The 18,591-nt window shown below is 41.4% G+C and overlaps 1 long non-coding RNA gene across 1 annotated transcript; it reads right to left on the reverse strand.

Annotated features, from left to right (window-relative positions):
- Positions 1-9,254: 9,254 nt before the first annotated feature.
- On the reverse strand, positions 9,255-13,711 carry LOC310633659. The gene is made up of 3 exons (XR_014491072.1): positions 13,559-13,711; positions 9,993-10,268; positions 9,255-9,313 (listed from the first exon to the last, which is right to left on the reverse strand). It is a non-coding gene; the product is annotated as an uncharacterized lncRNA (long non-coding RNA).
- Positions 13,712-18,591: the final 4,880 nt, after the last annotated feature.

Here is an 18,591-nt window from a genome sequence, read left to right on the forward strand (position 1 = left end):
ATGGCCAGGGTGGCCGTGGCCTACTGGGTGGGCGTGGCTAGAGTGTGTATGGCCTACTGGGTGGGCATGGCCAGCTCTACATCGTTGGCATCAAGGGTGCCTATGGGGGCCTAGGCAGCAGTGGGACAGATCTCTGGCAGGAGGAGGGTCTCTGGGCCAGGGCCAAGGCAGTGGGGGCCGTTCCCTCACTGTTTCCAGGATGGCTTCGCGGGCCACATGAAACCACTTCGTGGGCCGGATCTGGCCCCCGGGCCTTGTGTTTGACATGTCTGGTCTAGACAATATAATTACCAGACTATCTTGAAACTGAACTATCTCTATGACCATGACATTTCTTTCCAAATAGGTATGTTTTGTTTCAAGGCTTCTGACATTATCAATGAAAAGCGACAAGCTATTTCTCTAGCTGTGTAATGTAACTAAGACTCAGTTGGAGTCAATTTATCCTGTAATGAATAAAACTGGTCAAATACCTTAGCCTAATTCACTATTAAAGGAAGTATCTCCTGAAACTTTGAACAACTGTGTAATTAGCATCTCTAGCTAATTTAAGTGTTTACTGAGGTGTTTTATTCAACATCTTTCTGATTAAGTACCTCTATCATGTTTACTCAAGAATGTGTTGAGAAGATGCATTCAATATGTGCATCAAGAGATTAAATTCTTTCTAAATTTCCAAAATAATTATACAATCAAACAATCAGAATAGAGTGAGAAGGGACCCTGGAGGTCTTCTAGTCCAACCCCCTGCTCAAGCAGGAGACCCTATACTATTTCATTTAATTATAGCCTTTCAATAAGGCACATCAGAGATCTTGATATTTAACCTAAAATAATTGCTTTTATTGGTACCTCCTGCATAGAAATTTTTCAGTATTAATTAGTGCTCTGGCAACAATTTCATCAGCATTTTGGAACATGTTAGTTTGTTCAGAAATGGAAAATTGTTTTCAGCCTTTTAATGGTCTCAAATAAATATTTACTGAAATTCCCATGTCTGAAATTTAGCATTCCACCACCCACTTCAAAAACAACCAGGGAGTATGTATGAAAGTTCTGTTATTGCTGGACAATCATATCTGAAATAGTTTGTAGTCTTTCTGGTTTTCCATGCTTAAATTTATTCCAAAAGAAAGAAATCATAAGAGAATTCCATCCTTTCAGCTATTTCAGAAGAAGAGTCTCCATCGAAGTTGCTGAATGAATTAGAGTCTTGTATCAAGGTACAAACAATACTTGCCATCATCCTCAACAATAAAGTCAGAAACAAATGTTAAAGAAATTCTAATGCATCCTGAAAATAAGAATAAAAGTGAAATGAGGTGGGAGGGAGACAAGAAAGAAAACATTGGAAAAATTGGAATAATAATTTTTGCTCAATATTAGAAACAACTAAAATGTAGATTCCTTCTTTTTAGCAGGTTGTTGTGATATGGTCAGCTCTCATTAACTTTCATTCTATTTAATATTCACACTATTGTAAATCAATGAGGTCAGGTAAGCAAAGTAAAAGCCACCTAATTAATTTCAAACTTGAATGGAAATACAAGTGAAAGGTTTTCACAAAGCAAACTCATATTTTTATTTATATCCTATTTTTATGATTCTTACAAATAACTCAAGGCAGCAAACATATCCAACACATCTTTCACCCTCCTATTTTCCCCACAACAATTACATTGTGAGGTGAGCTGGGCTGACAGAGACAACAAATAGCCCAAGGTCAACCAGCTGGCTTTCATAGCTAAGGCAGGACTTGAACTCGCAGTCTCTTGCTTTCTAGAAGAGTAACTTAGCCACTAGACCAAACTGGCTCTCAGCGCTAAGCTGGCCATTAGTATTTAAAACCTTTAGTATATATCACTAAAAGGCTAAGTAAAGATTGCATAGTTATGAAGAAGTCATATATACCTCACTTAGTAAAGAAATGAATCTATGCACATTTAAATGCTAATATGGATGGAAGCTTATTCCATCACGTTCAGTTACAAATCAAATGGATATCATTTCACAAGGACCTCTAAACAATATACACTTATCTAAATGGCAAGCTGACCTGTTAATGTGTGTCCATGGACTAAAATCAATTTAGCTTATGGGTACTCAGCTGTTAGAAAAATAGTGTCTGAATCTTAATAAACTCTGATCAGAATTAGTGTTATACAAGGATTGAAATATAGCTAACATCACATTTATGTATTCATGCTGCAATGGTTGGATTAGAAAATATGTCTTGTAATGCTATTGAGACTTTTAAAATTAATTTTATGGCAAAACACCCAAGGAAATTCAAAGATAATTCTTAGAAGGTGTCTGAAGTACAGTTTGTCATAGTTAAGTGATTTTAAGCTGACATGCAGAATTTTAAAACTGGTAACCAGCTATTCACAACCCAGAAATTTCAAGTATCTTTATATTATTTGTGAAAATACTTTAAATGAAATAGTGAGGCTGCTTAACAAAAGAAGTCACGTTGAGGCATTTGAAATGATAGGTGAGAAATATCTGATTGCAGTGATTCCACAAGAATTCCACGGGGTCCTTTTGAGCTTCCAACAGGCATGTGGTTAGCCACAATATAAAACAGAATATAATTTTAGGTCTTTACTCAGCTCCTAATATCAGCTTTTGCAACCATCTTACATTTTCAGTTTTCGCTTAGCACCTAATCTGCACACAGTATCCCCATTCTAATTGAAATTGTAATCATAATTTACATTAATGCATTTTTTTAGAATAGAAATAACCTCTTGATAAAATGATACATTATTCAGTGTGTTGTGTGTACTACACATATCACAGCTTTCTTCAAGTGACTATGTGAATTCAGCAGACAGGCCACCAAGCAAACAGGGAAACAGGCAGGCTGCCATCCAGTGTCTGCACATATTCCCTTATTGGTTCATTCAGAACATGAAGAAAACATTGATTGCACTTTTCTACTTGGGGTCAAACATGCATTTTTTAATATCAATATTTAGTAGTGAATATGAAGCCTTTAATGTGTATTTTGAATAAACATGCTACCCTTCACATTTAATATTAAATTTTTTTTTACCCTAACCTGAGAATTAGCTTACTTTGTGCTGGCAATTGATACTCTAAAACAGTGTTTCTCAAGCGTGGCAGCTTGGAAATCTGTAGAGTTCAACTCACAGAATTCCTCAGCCAGCCATGAATTGACGTCAGCACATTTGGGCAGTGGTTATTTTTTGTTCCTATTAACCTATTCTCAAGAAAGGTAAAACAAGGATGAAGACAAAGAGGATTGGGCTTTGGGAACATGCTTCATTTGATGCCTTGCAAGTCAGATGTGAAAGCCTGGAACAGAGATGGATTTAATCCTTAGATGAGAATTCCCCTTGCCCATATTATAATATGTCTGCTTAATTACTAGCAGGTAGGAAGGGTAGCCTGACATTTGCAGGTAACAATTTTTTCAAAACCAGGTGCCTATTCAATTATTTCTGAAAAGAAACATTATTTTAATTATTTTTGTTTATTCTTTCAGATTATTTTAATGGAACATGTTTTGATTGCATCCTACTGGCATTTCTCTTATGCACATATATATTTGCCTAAGGTCATAAAGTTACTGTGCAAGCCCAGGAAAAGATAAAGCTTCTTGCTCATACCCTCTCTGAAGCACCTTTTTGGCTTTAGATACGGTATGTAGCACAGCATAGCCATATTCTTTCAATACTTCCTTTTTCTGGTCTAGAAAAAGTTGATAAAATGAACTTTCCTCCCCCACTGTGTTTAAGCATATATATTATTGCAATTTGTGTCACAAGAGAGTTCTTTGATTTATGAGGTTTCTGTCTTTGTGATAAAAGTCTCAACATGTTCATAGAAAACTATAAATTAGCATGTTAAAGCAGAATACTATTCGATATGTGTAAGTAGGCAAATATAAATGTACTAACTAAATAGTAGAAACCATGATGGCCAGCATTTTGTATTCAACATGAAAATCTTTGATCCCTGTTGGTTATAGACATCTGGATATTAACATTTCTATTATGCCTGTGAGTTGCAAAGTTAAAATAAAATTACACTTGCGAAGTCATATTTTTCATTATTCCCTTCAGGAACACTTCATTAACAAAACTTTGTCTAATTAGACTGTATACAAGGGAACTAAATCCTGTTGTGCTCAGTACATTTGCACAGAAGAAATTGTAGTTTCAATCTGTCACAGGTTTCACGCTGGCATCTCCTGGGGTTTAAAAAAAAATACAGCCATTTAAAATCTGGTCTGTTCTATGTAGCCAAAAGCATCCCAGTAGTGCTAAAATTGAATCTAATTAACCTTCTGCTAAACCTAAAATATCATGAAGGAATACCACCAAATCTGAAAGTTGGAGTAAAAAATAGCTTAGACAGGTATGGAATTAATTATTCAATTAATTCATCAATCATTTAAGTATGTATTCATAATATCTAGCACAATGTTTGTCTTTTACATTAATATGTTTTTTGTCGTTACAAAAATCATGTAGATATATTGTCAGGCAAAAATAGCAAAATAGAAAGTCTAATGCCATGTGTATTTACTTGGAAGTAATTCTCATACAACTCAATAGGACAAGTGCTTAGGAATGTCTCTCAGTAGTTTTTCTAAAGAAGTTTGCTCATTACTATTCAAAACTGTTCATATAGTAGCTGGACCTCTGTAAATACATATATGTTTAATGTTTTTAGTGTAATCTTAGAAATCCTAGGGAACCTCAGACTAATCAGCATGACATCAGTACATAGTAAAATCCTAGAAAAGATAGTCAAGTAGTGGCTTAGAAAAAAGTGGAGTGATTATTAGAAACCAGTTTGGAATTGTTTAAAACAGATTGTGCCAGGCAAAACTTACTGCCTTCTTTGACAATAAAGTTAGATAAGTGCATCAAGGTAATGCTGTGTAGACTTCAAAAAGGCAATAATAGTTACCCACATTTAAATAAAGTTTAACAGTGTGTTTTCCTCTTACTTTTCCCTTAATCATAGGAATTAGACAAGGATGTCTAAAATTAGGTTACCCATCCATTCAAGGAATATCAATTCCATATTTGCACCAAATCTATTAAATATTTAGTTTGATGGAATGTGCACCTGAAGAAGCAGTGGAGGAGAGTTTTGACATTACAGAGCTTTTCCAGAAATAGACCTGGATTATGAAACTACACTGTCCTGAGCTGGATGGTTGGGGGGGGAGAGAAAGATGCAGGGTAGCCACACCCTAGAATGTCTCAGGATAAATCTAGTAGGTTAGAACAGGGGTCTCCAACCCCTGGTCCATGGACCAGTACTGGTCCGCGGCATGCCAGCAACTGGTCTGCACAAACAAGCAAAGCCCCATCCATGGGATGCAGGCAGCACACAAAACCACACACCCTCTGGTCCATGGAAAAACCTCTCTCCACGGAACCGGTCCCTGGTGCCCAAAAGGTTGGGGAGCTCTGAGTTAGAAGGTTATAGCTTTAGTTTGGCAAGATTCTGTGCTGATAGGTATAAGCAAATGAAGGGTTGAATGCAACTGGAATTCACTGTGTCATTTCTAGATTGGGCTTGACATATAGTTATATCTTTGCCAAAGGATATAACTCAGCTAGCAAATAAAACATAGAGAGATTTCTTCAGATATGGAAGGAACTGTGCTGAGAGTTGATCTTTAAAAACTTATAGAAGTAATAAAGAAGGTGGCCAAAAAACTTTCATATGCAGGAGCATTTTTGGAATAAGTGATTGTCCAAAGTTAAGAAGATTCCTTTTCTGGACCAAGAGGTTTGCATGCAAAACCATTTTCTCAGATCAACATCTAGCTGATTGTATCTGAACAGGCTTCTCAGAGATTTATTTATGTCTTTTCTGTGTAGTGAAATTTTTACTGGAGTTAAGTTCAATTTGCTAGGACTCTAACACAGAGATGTGGTAGTGCTGGGGATACCAATTACTGACCACCAGGCTTAAGGTTGCAAGAGAGGAGTGGCATTATTCTAACTCCTCTTTTTTGTCAATATGGTTTCTTTTCTCCTTTTTTATTAGAAGTGTCATTTATGTTATGGTTGTTCTTGTTCTTGTGCACTGCCGCAATACTTTTTAAATATCATTTACTTTCTATTTTTTATTAGAAATCTTTTGAAAATAGGTATTATGATACGAGCTCTTAGCAAACACTGCTTAAGTTGGGTTCTCAAATGGTGCTAAGCTTTATTGTGCCATGTGTTTCAAATGAACTTTTTCATTGCTAACTTTGCTAGTGCTTTCCTCAGAGAGTGACTGGCCATTAATAAGGAAGGTATATATTCCTGGCTACTATTTTTTACATTTCTGAATATATCAGAAAGGGGAAGAATCAGCATTCTTTCATGACAGTTAAAAGCTTATCAATTTCACACTGTCAAATGGACTTCCCAGATGCTTGTTAAGGAGTAGAAATATATCATTTCTTGTTATGTGCCATCAGTTCCCTCAACTCAAGTGTAAATATTTATGACAGAGCCTTATCTTTATTTTGGGAGTGGGAAGTTAGTTATTTCTGATGGCTTTTGATTACTATTACTGTTTCTTGATACTTGTCTTTGGTGTGTTTTGTATTGCAGTCCTTTTTTTGCCTCCAACTGCAAATAAATATATCTCTTGGGAGCCTGTACGGTATATGATTAGTCCTGGTATAATAATAATAGTAATAATAACAACAACAACCTGGTTAATACCTAGGATGCTGGCAGCAACCTGTGTCAACCATTAGTGCCAGTCAACTTGAATGTTCAGTTGACTGAGGTTCATGTTTAAAGAATAAAAGTTTAATAATAATAATAATAATAATAATAATAATAATAATAATAATAATAATAATAATAACAATAATAATAATAATAGTAATAATAATAGATGGAAGGGACTTTGGAAGTCTTCTAGTCCAATCCCTTGCTCAGGCATATACCATTTCAGACAAATGGTTGTCCAGTCTCTTCTTAAAAACTTCCAGTGTTGGAGCAATCACCGCTTCTGGAGGCAGGTTGTTCCACTGGTTAATTGTTCTAACTGTCAGGAACTTTCTCCTTAGTTCAAGGTTGCTTCTCTCCTTTATTAGTTTCCATCTGTTGCTTCTTGTCCTGCCTTCAGGAGCTTTGGAGAATAGCTTGACTCCCTCTTCTTTGTGGCAGCCCCTGAGATATTGGAACACTGCTATCATGTCATCCCTAGTCCTTCTCTTCATTAAACTACTAGACATACCCAATTCCAGCAACCGTTCCTTATATGTTTTAGCCTCCAGTCCCCTAATTATCTTTGTTGCTCTTCTCTGTACTCTTTCTAGAGTCTCAACATCTTTTTTACATCGTGGTGACCGAAACTGGATACAGTATTCCAAATGTGGCCTTACCAAGGCATTGTAAAGTGGTATTAACACTTCACGTGATCTTGATTCTATCCCCTCTGTTAATGCAGCCTAGCACTGTGTTGGCTTTTTTGGCAGCTGCAGCACACTGCTGGCTCATATTTAAGTGATTGTCCACTAGGACTCTGAGATCCCTCTCACAGTTAGTACTATTGAGCAAGGTACCACTTATACTATACCTGTGCATTTGGTTTTTCCATGCCTATTATGCTATTTCTTTAAGGAAACAAGCTGGCAAAGTAGGAAGCAAGCTAAAGAGAACTGCTATGTCAATACAGTTGAAGTGCCTCCAGTACCGTCAAGGGAAAGCCCAAGTTCCTATTGCCCCAGAAAGGCAGAAATGAAAACCACGGAGCAGGAACATATTATCAGTCTTGTTTTTTATGTACAGTGCTATGTGGGAGGACAGCACCCCCCTCCGCCGAGAAAGAAATATTTTGGGAATATTAAAAGGCAGAAAGGTTGGGGCCAGGAAGCTTAGAGCTGTTGAGATTAGAAAGACAAAGACCCTTAAAATCTACACCCCTACCCCCACCCAGACTCTAAAAACATGACCTTTAGGACATAATAGGATTAATCCACCATCAGAATACCAAAAGGATGTGCTCAAAAGCTCAGGTCAAAGTTCATGCCACAGGAACAAGAAACAACCTCAAACACCAAAGCCCAAGAAGGTATAAAAACCCACCACTCCCAGCTACATGTGGTCAGGTTTCCCAGAGCCACATTTGTGTCTGGCTCTGCTCTTCTATTAACCACAACCTTCTTTCTAAAGCAGTTTATTCCTGGTTTGGTTTCGACCCTGAGGAAGATTTTTCTTTCAACAGTTGCATTGGACAAATCTATATGCACAACTTCATTTGTTTTTAGTTTTGGAGGGTTGGGGTTGGTGGTAATAACAATGCTAATCTAGCTGTAAATTGTACCTGACAATCTTCTGTCAAGTAAGCCTTTTTCTGAACAATAGTATTTTGTGTGAATAGTGTGTGCCAGGCAAAAAAAAACCCAGATATCTTCTCTTACCTTCTTCATATGGGAAGAGTGCGATGCCCACTTTTTATCCTCACTGCTACTGCTTCGGGATCTGATTTGTCATTCAACTGTTTTTTTCTCACAAATGACTAAATGTTCATAAAGAAATAAATGTGTTCAGCCTTGGATTGTAAGGAATAAGTAATGTCTTTATTTACAGAACAGAATAAATGTTTAAATAGCTTAACACTATCAGTTGATTTTAGAGGTTTCAATCCATTATTAGTTATGCAGAAATTAAATTTGCTACTCAAATTAAACCAATAACAAATTGAAACTTCTCTCAGCAATGGATTTTTTAAAATTGTTAACATTCCTCTGACACAGGCTTTCAGTTTACCTGAAACAATGCTACCATCTAGTGACAAAGCAGATACATTCCAATTTATGGTTTTGTATTTTGTAGCTTATCTTCCTAAAAAGCAAATTTATAACAAATGCAGGACATCATGTTGATCCATTTAAAAAAAATTAAAAGATCAATAGTATAATATTATTATTAGGCTTGGTTACAAGGAGGGAAGTAAGTAAACAATCATTTTAGTTCATGGACGTTAAAAGGGCTGGGAACAAAAGAATAGTGCTTATACAAATCTAAAAACAATACTGCAGATTGTAAAAACCTTAACATTTCCTTGCTCCTGGTAGAAAATATATATTATTTTGTCACCTGAAACAACCAAAATGGAACATTAACTCCCACCCCCCATCAAGCTGAACTCAGGCATTTGAGTAAATAGTTCTACTCTCAAGTATTTCATCACAGATTATTAAAAGAACTGATCCATGTACAGTATATACACACTAGGGACAAGGCTGTACTTACCTTCTGATTCCCACATTAGGACCACAGTAGCCTTGCCCATCTTCAATGTATAGATAGATCTTGAAAATAAGAAATGTGCAGTAATTTGAAATAATTTCCAGATCAAGGCAAATTATGATGGTTGAATTGGTGTAGGGTTGTCCTCAAGCATATACTGCATTTTTTTCATTTCCATAAGCATAAAATGCAGGAATTTTGAAATATCTTTGGCCATTATCCATGATGACTGGGATACCAAGTTTATAATCCATTGTATATAGTCTGCAACTCTACTACCTATAATTTAGGGTGATCTTATGATGTTCCCCTCTAAAAGAATCTGCATATCAAATGGGAGAAGTCTACCCTTTAAATATAAGGGTAAGATTAAATTTATCAGAAAGAAATGAGAGAGAATACAGTGCTTGAAGATTGTTAAGGGCTGCTTGGGGAGCAACAGGCTGAAACTGAATCCTGACAAGATGGAAGTCTCTGGGTTTGGAGTTTTTTGATCTATGGAGAATTGTCACCTTTTATCTGGATGTAGTAGCACTGCCCCAAGCAAACTAGCTATGTAATCTGGGAGTTGTCCTGGACTCATAACTTCTGCTCAAGGAGATGGTAGTCCCTTTGCACAAGCTATCCTTTCCCTATACTAACAACCCTACTCACAGTCACCTACACCCTAGTCACCTTCTGTCTTGACTATTGCAATGTGCTTTACATAGGGCTGTGCAGGCCTAGATGTGCATGTATCACCTTTCCTGTGGTAGTTGCAGGTCCAATTCCAGGTGCTGGTTGTCATCTTTAAGGGTTATTTGAAGGAGCATCTTTTCCCAGTGACATCAGAGTGGGAAGGCAGGGAATGCTATGGATCCACTCTCCTAAGAAGGTCCATCTAGAGCAGGGGTGTCAAACTCAATTTCATTGAGGGCCACATCAGCATTGTGGTTGCCCTCGGGGGGGGTCTGGCCTGGATGGGCGTGGCCTACTGGGTGGGCGTGGCCAGCTCGACATCACTTGCTTCAGGGGTGCCTGTGCAGGAATGGGGCAGATTTGAGGGTCTTCGGCACAGGAGGATGGGACTGGGACGAGCACTGGGACATGGTCCATCCCTCCCTCCCTGATTCTTCCTTCCTTTCTCCCACCCTCCATTCCTTCCTCCCTCTGTTCCTTCCTTTTCCCCTCCCACCTTCCATTCCTTCCTCCCTGTTCCTTCTTTTCTCCCTCCCTTTTTCCTTCCCTCCCACTCTCCCTTCCTTCCTCCCTCGTTCCTTCCTCCCTCACCCTCCATTCCTCCTTCCCTCCCACCCTCCATTACTTCCTCCCTCTCACCCTCCATTCCTTCTTCCCTGTTCCTTCCTTCCTGTTCCTTCTTCCCTCCCACCCTCCGTTCTTTCCTCCCTCCCACTCTCCCTTCCTTCCTTCCTCTCACCCTCCATTCCTTCCCTGTTCCTTCCTTCTTCTGTACCTTCCTTCCTTCCTCCCTCCCTCCCACCCTCTGTTCCTTCCTCCCTGTTCCTTCCTTCTTCCCTCTCACCCTCGGTTCCTTCCTCCCTCCCTTTTTCCCTCCCCTCCTTCCTCCCTCCCACCCTCCGTTCCTTCCTTCCTCTCTCCTTTTCCTCCTCCCTCCTCCCCTCCGTTCCTCTCTTCCTTTCTCCCACCCTCCGTTGTTACATTTCACCTTTCCTCCCTCCGTTCCTTCCTCCCTCCTTCCGTTCCTTCCTTCGCTTCTCATCTCTTTCCTTCCCCCACGCTCAGGAAGGGGTGATGGGAGGAGGAGAGATTGCCAGCACTAACATGCTGCTGCTGGCCATTCCTATACCATGTGGACAGGCGGGGGCGGTCCCGGTGAAAGGAAAGCCTCATGGCTGCGAGGCTGGAGGTGCTGCTGGTTGTGGGGATGGCGCTGATCTACAACCTGGTTGCATCCATCAAAGCCAGAACGCGCTCAGCTTAAGATCCACTGGAACCAGCAAGGAGCTGCCCCACCTCCTCTGCCCTGCCCCCTGGGTGTGCACACAGGAGACACCCAGCGCTGGCATCCTGGGTGAAGTCAGCCTGCAAGGCAAGACAGTCAGCAGGGAAGCCGTTCTCCAGTTGCGTGTGCACCCAAGAGACAGGGCGGAGCTGCCCCATGCATTTAAGGCTGTGGCCATTCTGGCTTTGATTGATGTAACCAGTTTGTAAATCAGCACCAACCCACTCCCCCACTACCTCAGCCTCGCAGCCACGAGGCTTTCCTTTCACTGGGACAGACATCCACACACACAAACACGGGATAGTAAGACTGGCGGCAACATTGCAGCGCTGTCAATCTTTCCCGTTCCCATCATCCCTTCCTGAGCATGGAGGAAGGAAAGAGATGAGAAGGAGAGAAGGAAGGAAGAAAGTATAGCAGAGAGGGGAATTGGGGAGGGATCAGCGCTGGCTGGGAGGCTTTGCCAGAGCTGTGTGGATTCGGCAGAGAGGTTGGGAGCTACGGTGGCCTCCACGGTGGCTGACAGTGGGGAGGGGCTCTTGGGAAGGGATTTTTAAAGGGGAAGAGAAGATTGACTGGGGGAAGATTTTATTTTCTCTTTTCTGGAGAGACAAGCCAGAAGGAGGGAGAGTGAGGTAGGAAGTTTTTTCTCTGGAGAGAAAATAAAAAGCCTTTTCGCCAACTTCCTGGTTTTTCCAACAAGCTTGGGGACCCCAGAAAGAGATGAAACCCATCAAATGGTTTGTTTGTTGTCGCCAGACCAGGGTGGTAGTGGTTATATATATATATATATATATATATATATATATATATATATATATATATATATATATATATATATATATATATATATATATATATATATATATTTGTGTAAATTACTAACAAAGAATTAAAGGGAAACTGAGATGCATTTCTGACTCCTTAGTCGTCCTCAGCCAGCTATACCCTTCTGAGATTCGAACCTGGGCTGATTGCATACAAGGCAGTGGTTTGCAATCAGCCCAGGTTCGAATCTCAGAAGGGTATAGCTGGCTGAGGACGACTAAGGAGTCAGAAATGCATCTCAGTTTCCCTTTAATTCTTTGTTAGTAATTTACACAAATATATGAATTGTCCGGTGTGACTACTGCCTGTTTGATGGCCTTCAAGATAGGCTGAAAACAGGAAATAAAGATTTGCCCCATGTTTGGGGCCTAGCAAGGTAATCTAAATAGTTAACATTTGAAACATATATATATATATATATATATATATATATATATATATATATATATATATATATATATATATATAGTTGTAAGTCACACAGGCCCACTGAGAATGAGTTGGGTGGCTATATGAATTTGTTTAAATAAATAAATTATAGCATAAAGGTGTTGAGCAAGATGGGAAGAAATAAATCTGAGGTCAATTATTACCAGCTTGTGGCTTGGCTAATACATGTGAATTTAGATGTAATAGACCACTACATATACCTTGGCCAAAGTATCTGAAAGGAAGGTGATACAAAAAAGGAAACTGAATGGCATGTTAAATGTAATTAGCAGGCATTTGGCAAGTTAAGCATAATTTTCAAGAACACCTCTCCATTCCTGAAAAGTTTTCAATTAGTGTGTTTATCTGTTCTAACCTATGTCAGTGAAACATGAACACTAAGCTCAATACAAAAGCTACAAGTGGCACAAAGAGCTATGGTAAGATACATGTGTGGGAAGTCAGCCTCCCCCCACCTGAGAACGAAGTATTTTTGGGAATATTAAAAGGTAATTTAATTTAATTTTAATTTAATAACATTTATATACCGCCCTTCTCCCTGAGGACTCAGGGCGGTTCACAGGGCAGAATAAAATAGCAAATACAAACATTAAAAAAAGATTAAACAATTGCCCTAGTTAAAAACAATGGAAATACAGCGCTAAAAACCCCAAGAAAAATTAAAAGACCAAAGATAAAACAACCCCAGAGGTAGATTATTATATTTCCCCAAAGGATCTTAAAGGCAGAAAGCAACACACACACACCCTCCCCAAGTCTCTCTGCCCCAAACAGAAACCAGGTCTGCAGACATGCAGATGTGATAATTTTGTCAGAAAGATTGGAGCCAGGAAGCTGGGATTAGAAAGACAAAGATCTCTAGAATCAGCAATCCCACACACCAAATAATCCAACAGTCATCAGCCACAGCCCCAGGGAAGCAGGATATGACCTTTGGGGCATAATAGGATTAATCCACCACCATCAGAATACCAGAAAGGCAGACTCAGACTCAGGTCAAAGTTCATGCCACAGGAACAACTCCAAACAAAAGCTCAAGAAGGTATAAAAACCCACCACTCCCTACTACATGTGGTCAGTTTTCCCAGAGTCATCTTTCTGTCTGGCTCTCCTCTTCAATAAACCGCAACCTTCTTTCTAAAGCAGTCTCCATTTTGTTATTCCCGGCTTGGACTGGACCCTGAAGATTTTTCTTTCAACACATGCTTGGTGTGTCACAAGATAGAAAGAACTCCACATGGATTATAGAAAAAATGAAAATATAAAATGGAATCAAAAGTACAAGAATTAAAATGGAAATGGGCTGGTAACAAAACAAGAACTGATGGCAACTGATGGATTCCACTTGATAAAAAGCGTTCACAAAAGAGACCTAAAACAAGATGGAGTGAGGACATTAGCAAGTATTGTGTGTGCAACTAGCAAAGGAAAGCTCAAGACCGTATTGGTTGGAAATAAGTGGAAGAGGCCTTTATCCTCCAGTGGATAGAAAATGGCTAGAATGATGATGGTGACAATGTGAATTTCACATGGTCACATGTTTCCTTTCTGAACTTTGTTTTTATTCCATTTATCAAAGACATATACTGCTTTAAAAAAATCATTTACCATTAACAGTATTTGAAAAGTGCTATTTTTAAAAATAAAATTCACACAGTATTTTTGTAGTAGCATCACCAAGATTCTATTTTTTTTCTCCTAATCATCACTCTTAAAATATGTCAAGAACTGGACAGCTCTGAACAAATATTAGTTTTTATATTTGACTATCTTGGAATTCAGTTTTATAGATGTCTGAAAACATTTAAAATTTAATTAACAGTGTGCTTTCCTTGATTACAAGGAACAAGTCACTGGTATTTCTTTGAATGTTTACATGCAAATGATAATCCTTCCTAGAATTAAATCCAAACAAAACCAAGAGGGGAAAGAAAAAAGAACGTCACTAACGTTCAAATGCATTAGGAAAATAATCATGAGGGCTGAGAAAATGTTGCCATTTTCAGAGAGCGCATATTTTGTAGCTACTAAGGTAGGATATCTTCTTTGAAAGAAATAACATTTTTTTTATCTCATTTGGATCCGGGGAGGCAAAATCAACAAGGGAGCAGCAATGGAACTGTCTCTCACATCTTGTCACCTCTTCCTTGTTCTGTAGCACCAGGCTTCCGGGTGCTACACCGGCCACGAGCTCATGGTAGGGGTGGGGGAGTGGCGGTTACCATTAGGGAGACCTTATGCCCGCGGGAGACCACCGTTTCTCAGATAGTCGGGTGTGAGTCTCTCTTTATGAGATTTGGTCCTGGGGCGCAGTTGGGCTTGCTGCTGGTGTACATTTTGCCTAGTCGCACAGCGGCAGCCCTGCCCGAGCTGCTCGATATCCTCTCAGGTTTGGTGGTTGAGTTTCCCAAACTTATAGTTTTGGGAGACTTCAATCTACCATCCCTGGGAGGTTCATCTGAGATAGCTCGGGAGTTCATGGCTTCCATGGCGGCCATGGACCTGACGCAAGTAATTTCAGTGCCAACTCATGAGGGAGGCCACACCCTTGACCTGATTTTTTTATCTAGACGGTGGTTGGATGATCTCGGTGGGGGCTCTCCATTTATTATGCCCCTGTCATGGACCGATCATCATCTCCTGCGGCTGGTCTTCCGTTTTGCCACCCCCCGCCGTGGGGGCACGGAGCCAATTAGATGGTACCGCCCCAGACACTTAATGGATCCTGATAGATTCCAAGCGGCGCTGGGGTCCCCACCTGCCTCCACTGCTCACAGCTCGGCGGATGCCTTAGTGGAAGCCTGGGAAAGGGCAGCCACTGAGGCACTTGACCGGGTTGTACCCTTGCGGCCCCTGACCCGGCGCAGATCCCAGCGAGCTCCATGGTTTTCCGCGGAGCTCCGGGAGATGAAGCGTCGGAAACGGGGCCTAGAGAGCTGCTGGAGGTCTAGCCGATCTGAACCCGACCGGTTGCGGTTAAGAACCTATATTAGGTCTTATCTCGCAGCGATGAGGGTGGCGAGGTGCAATTACTTCTCCACCCTCATCGCGTCCGCAGATAATCGCCCGGCCGCCTTGTTTAGGGTGACTCGCTCACTTCTTAATCAGGAGGTGAGGGAGGATCCCTTACAGGGTCGTGCCGAGGAATTTAGTCAACATCTGTCGGATAAAATCGCTCGGATTCGGACCGGTTTGGACTCCAGCTGGGCAGAGTCAGGCGATCAGGACACGGGCAGTCTTGTCAATGTTACCTGGGAAGAGTTTGATTCTGTGACCCCTGATGAAGTGGACAGGATTATGGGGAGGCTGAGCTCCTCCACATGTTTGTTGGACCCGTGCCTTTCCTGGCTGGTTTATGCAGCTAGGGAGAGGACACGAGGCTGGCTCCAGGCGGTTATATCTGCTTCTTTGAGTGAGGGTTATTTCCCCACCGTCTTGAAGGAGGCGGTGGTGAGACCTCTCCTCAAGAAGCCTGCCTTGGACCCAGCTGTTTTGAACAACTTTCGTCCAGTCTCCAACCTTCGCTTTCTTGCGAAGGTTGTCGAGAGTGTGGTGGCGCATCAGCTCCCTCTGGTCCTGGATGAAGCGGATTATCTGGACCCCTACCAATCGGGTTTCAGGCCCGGGTACAGCACGGAGACGGCATTGGTCGCTCTGGTGAATGATCTCTGGAGGGCTCGGGATAGGGGATATTCCTCTGTCCTAGTCCTATTAGACCTCTTGGCGGCTTTCGATACCATCGACCATGGTATCTTGCTACGGCGTCTCAGGGGATTGGGAGTGGGAGGCACAGTTCTTCAGTGGTTCTCCTCCTATCTCCTGGGACGCTCGCAGTCGGTGTTGGCAGGGGGGCAGAGATCGGCCCCTAGGTCTCTCGTTTGTGGAGTTCCTCAGGGGTCGGTTCTCTCGCCTCTCCTGTTCAACATCTACATGAAACCGCTGGGTGAGATCATTCGTGGTTTTGGAGTTGGGTATCATCAATATGCCGATGATACCCAACTTTTCTTTTCGACCCCAAACCACCCCAGTGATGCCCTCGCTGTGATGTCCCGTTGCCTGGAGGCGGTTCGGGTCTGGATGGGGAGGAACAGACTTCAACTCAACCCTGACAAGACTGAGTGGCTGTACATTCCGGCATCCCGGGACATTCAAAATGTTCCATCTCTTTCTATGGGGGGTGAGCTCTTACCCCCCGTGGATAGGGCGCGCAACTTGGGAGTCCTCCTAGATTCACGGCTTACCCTGGAAGATCATATAGTGGCCGTGACTAGGGGGGCTTTCGCCCAGGTTCGCCTGGTGCGCCAGTTGCGGCCCTATCTGAACCGGGATGCCCTGTGTACGGTCACTCATGCGCTCGTGACCTCTCGCCTTGACTACTGTAATGCTCTCTACATGGGGCTTCCCTTGAAGACCACTCGGAGGCTCCAACTGGTACAGAATGCAGCCGCGAGAGTTGTCTTGGGAGTTTCCCGGTACTCCCATGTTACACCTTTGCTCCGCGAGCTGCATTGTTTACCAGTTGTCTTTCGGGTGAGGTTCAAGGTTTTGGTTACGATCTTTAAGTCCTTACATGGCATGGGTCCGGGATACCTCAGGGACCACCTGCTGCCGGCATCAACTCCCCTCCGCCCTGTGCGTTCCCACAGAGAGGGCCTCCTCAGGGTGCCGCCAGTCAGGGAATGCCGACTGGTGGCCCCCAGGGGGAGGACCTTCTCTGTGGGCGCTCCGGCATTATGGAACCAACTGCCGGTGGAGCTCCGGACGGCATCAGACCTCCGAACTTTCCGTCGTGGCCTGAAGACCCACCTATTTGAAATAGCTGGTCTGGCCTGACGGGGGATTATGGGTTTTAATTTGTTGTTTTAGATTTGTATTACTGTTTTTAACTGGGCATGGGTTTAATCTTTTTTAATTTTTGTATTGTCTTTTTTATATATGCCCTGTGAACCGCCCTGAGTCCCTACCAAGGAGAAGGGCGGTATACAAATTAAATAAAACTTGAAACTTGAAACTATCAATGACAATTCAAAAAAAAAAGAAAAGAAAATATAAAATACACCCTAACGTTCCTTTATAAAAATACCGGTTAAAGCTTTTTGGATTAAAATTTGGTGGAATATGCAAAAAATATCCAAGAAAAGGATAAAGTTTTGTCCGCAATTGTTTTTACTGGGCATTATTACAGATACTACTGTTGTGGACACTAAGTTGATGTTGAATTTAATTGCGGCAGCGAGACTTTTAGTGGCGCAATATTGGAAGAAGGAAGAACTGCCGACTATAGAAGAATGGACTTTAAAAGTTTCCAACTTGGCGGAAATGGCAAAGATTTCAGCGTACTTGAAAGACCAGTCGCAACAGAGATATATTGTGGAGTGGAGAAGATGGATTGATTACATCCAGAATAAATATGGGACTAAAAAGTTTCACCTAGCATTTGAATAAGTATTGGATTTATGTGATATATAAATTACTTGTAGTTATTTTAATAAGAGTTAAAGTGCGATAGAATTTAATATTTTATTGTTGTTTGCATATGGTAGATTATGATTGTTTGTATTTTTATACCCTGTATTTAGCTCTGGGAAGTAGGGGAGGGGGGAGGGGAGGGGAGGGTTGGGGAGGTTTGGGGAGAGGGGAGGGGGTTGGGAGGGGTTTTGTTTTTTAAAAAATGTACTGTAAAACTTTTCAATAAAAAAAATTACCGGTTTCTACTAGATCGCAGAGACTTCCGCGTGTGCGGCCGAGCTGGGAAGAAAATTATACCTTTTAATGAAAAAAAAAAGAACTCGGCATCCATTCTGCAACGCACTGAAGTCTGTTTTAAACAAATCATTTAAAATGCTGCCCTCTTCCCTTTCCCTTTTAAAAACACTAATTCGATTTAATATGACTCGGGCGAGGGGACAAACAAAGGTGGAGCCTAAGGCTGACTTATTTCTATAGCAGGGGTCGGCAACCTCGGCTCTTTTATGACTCGTGGACTTCAACTCCCAGAATTCCTGAGCCAGCGGGGCTGGCTCAGGAACTCTGGGAGTTGAAGTCCACGAGTCATAAAAGAGCCGAGGTTGCCGACCCCTGTTCTATAGGCTCCCCGAG

This window comes from Vipera ursinii (genome assembly GCF_947247035.1).
Source record: "Vipera ursinii genome assembly, chromosome: 2".
In the NCBI taxonomy this organism is placed as follows: Eukaryota; Metazoa; Chordata; class Lepidosauria; order Squamata; family Viperidae; genus Vipera; species Vipera ursinii.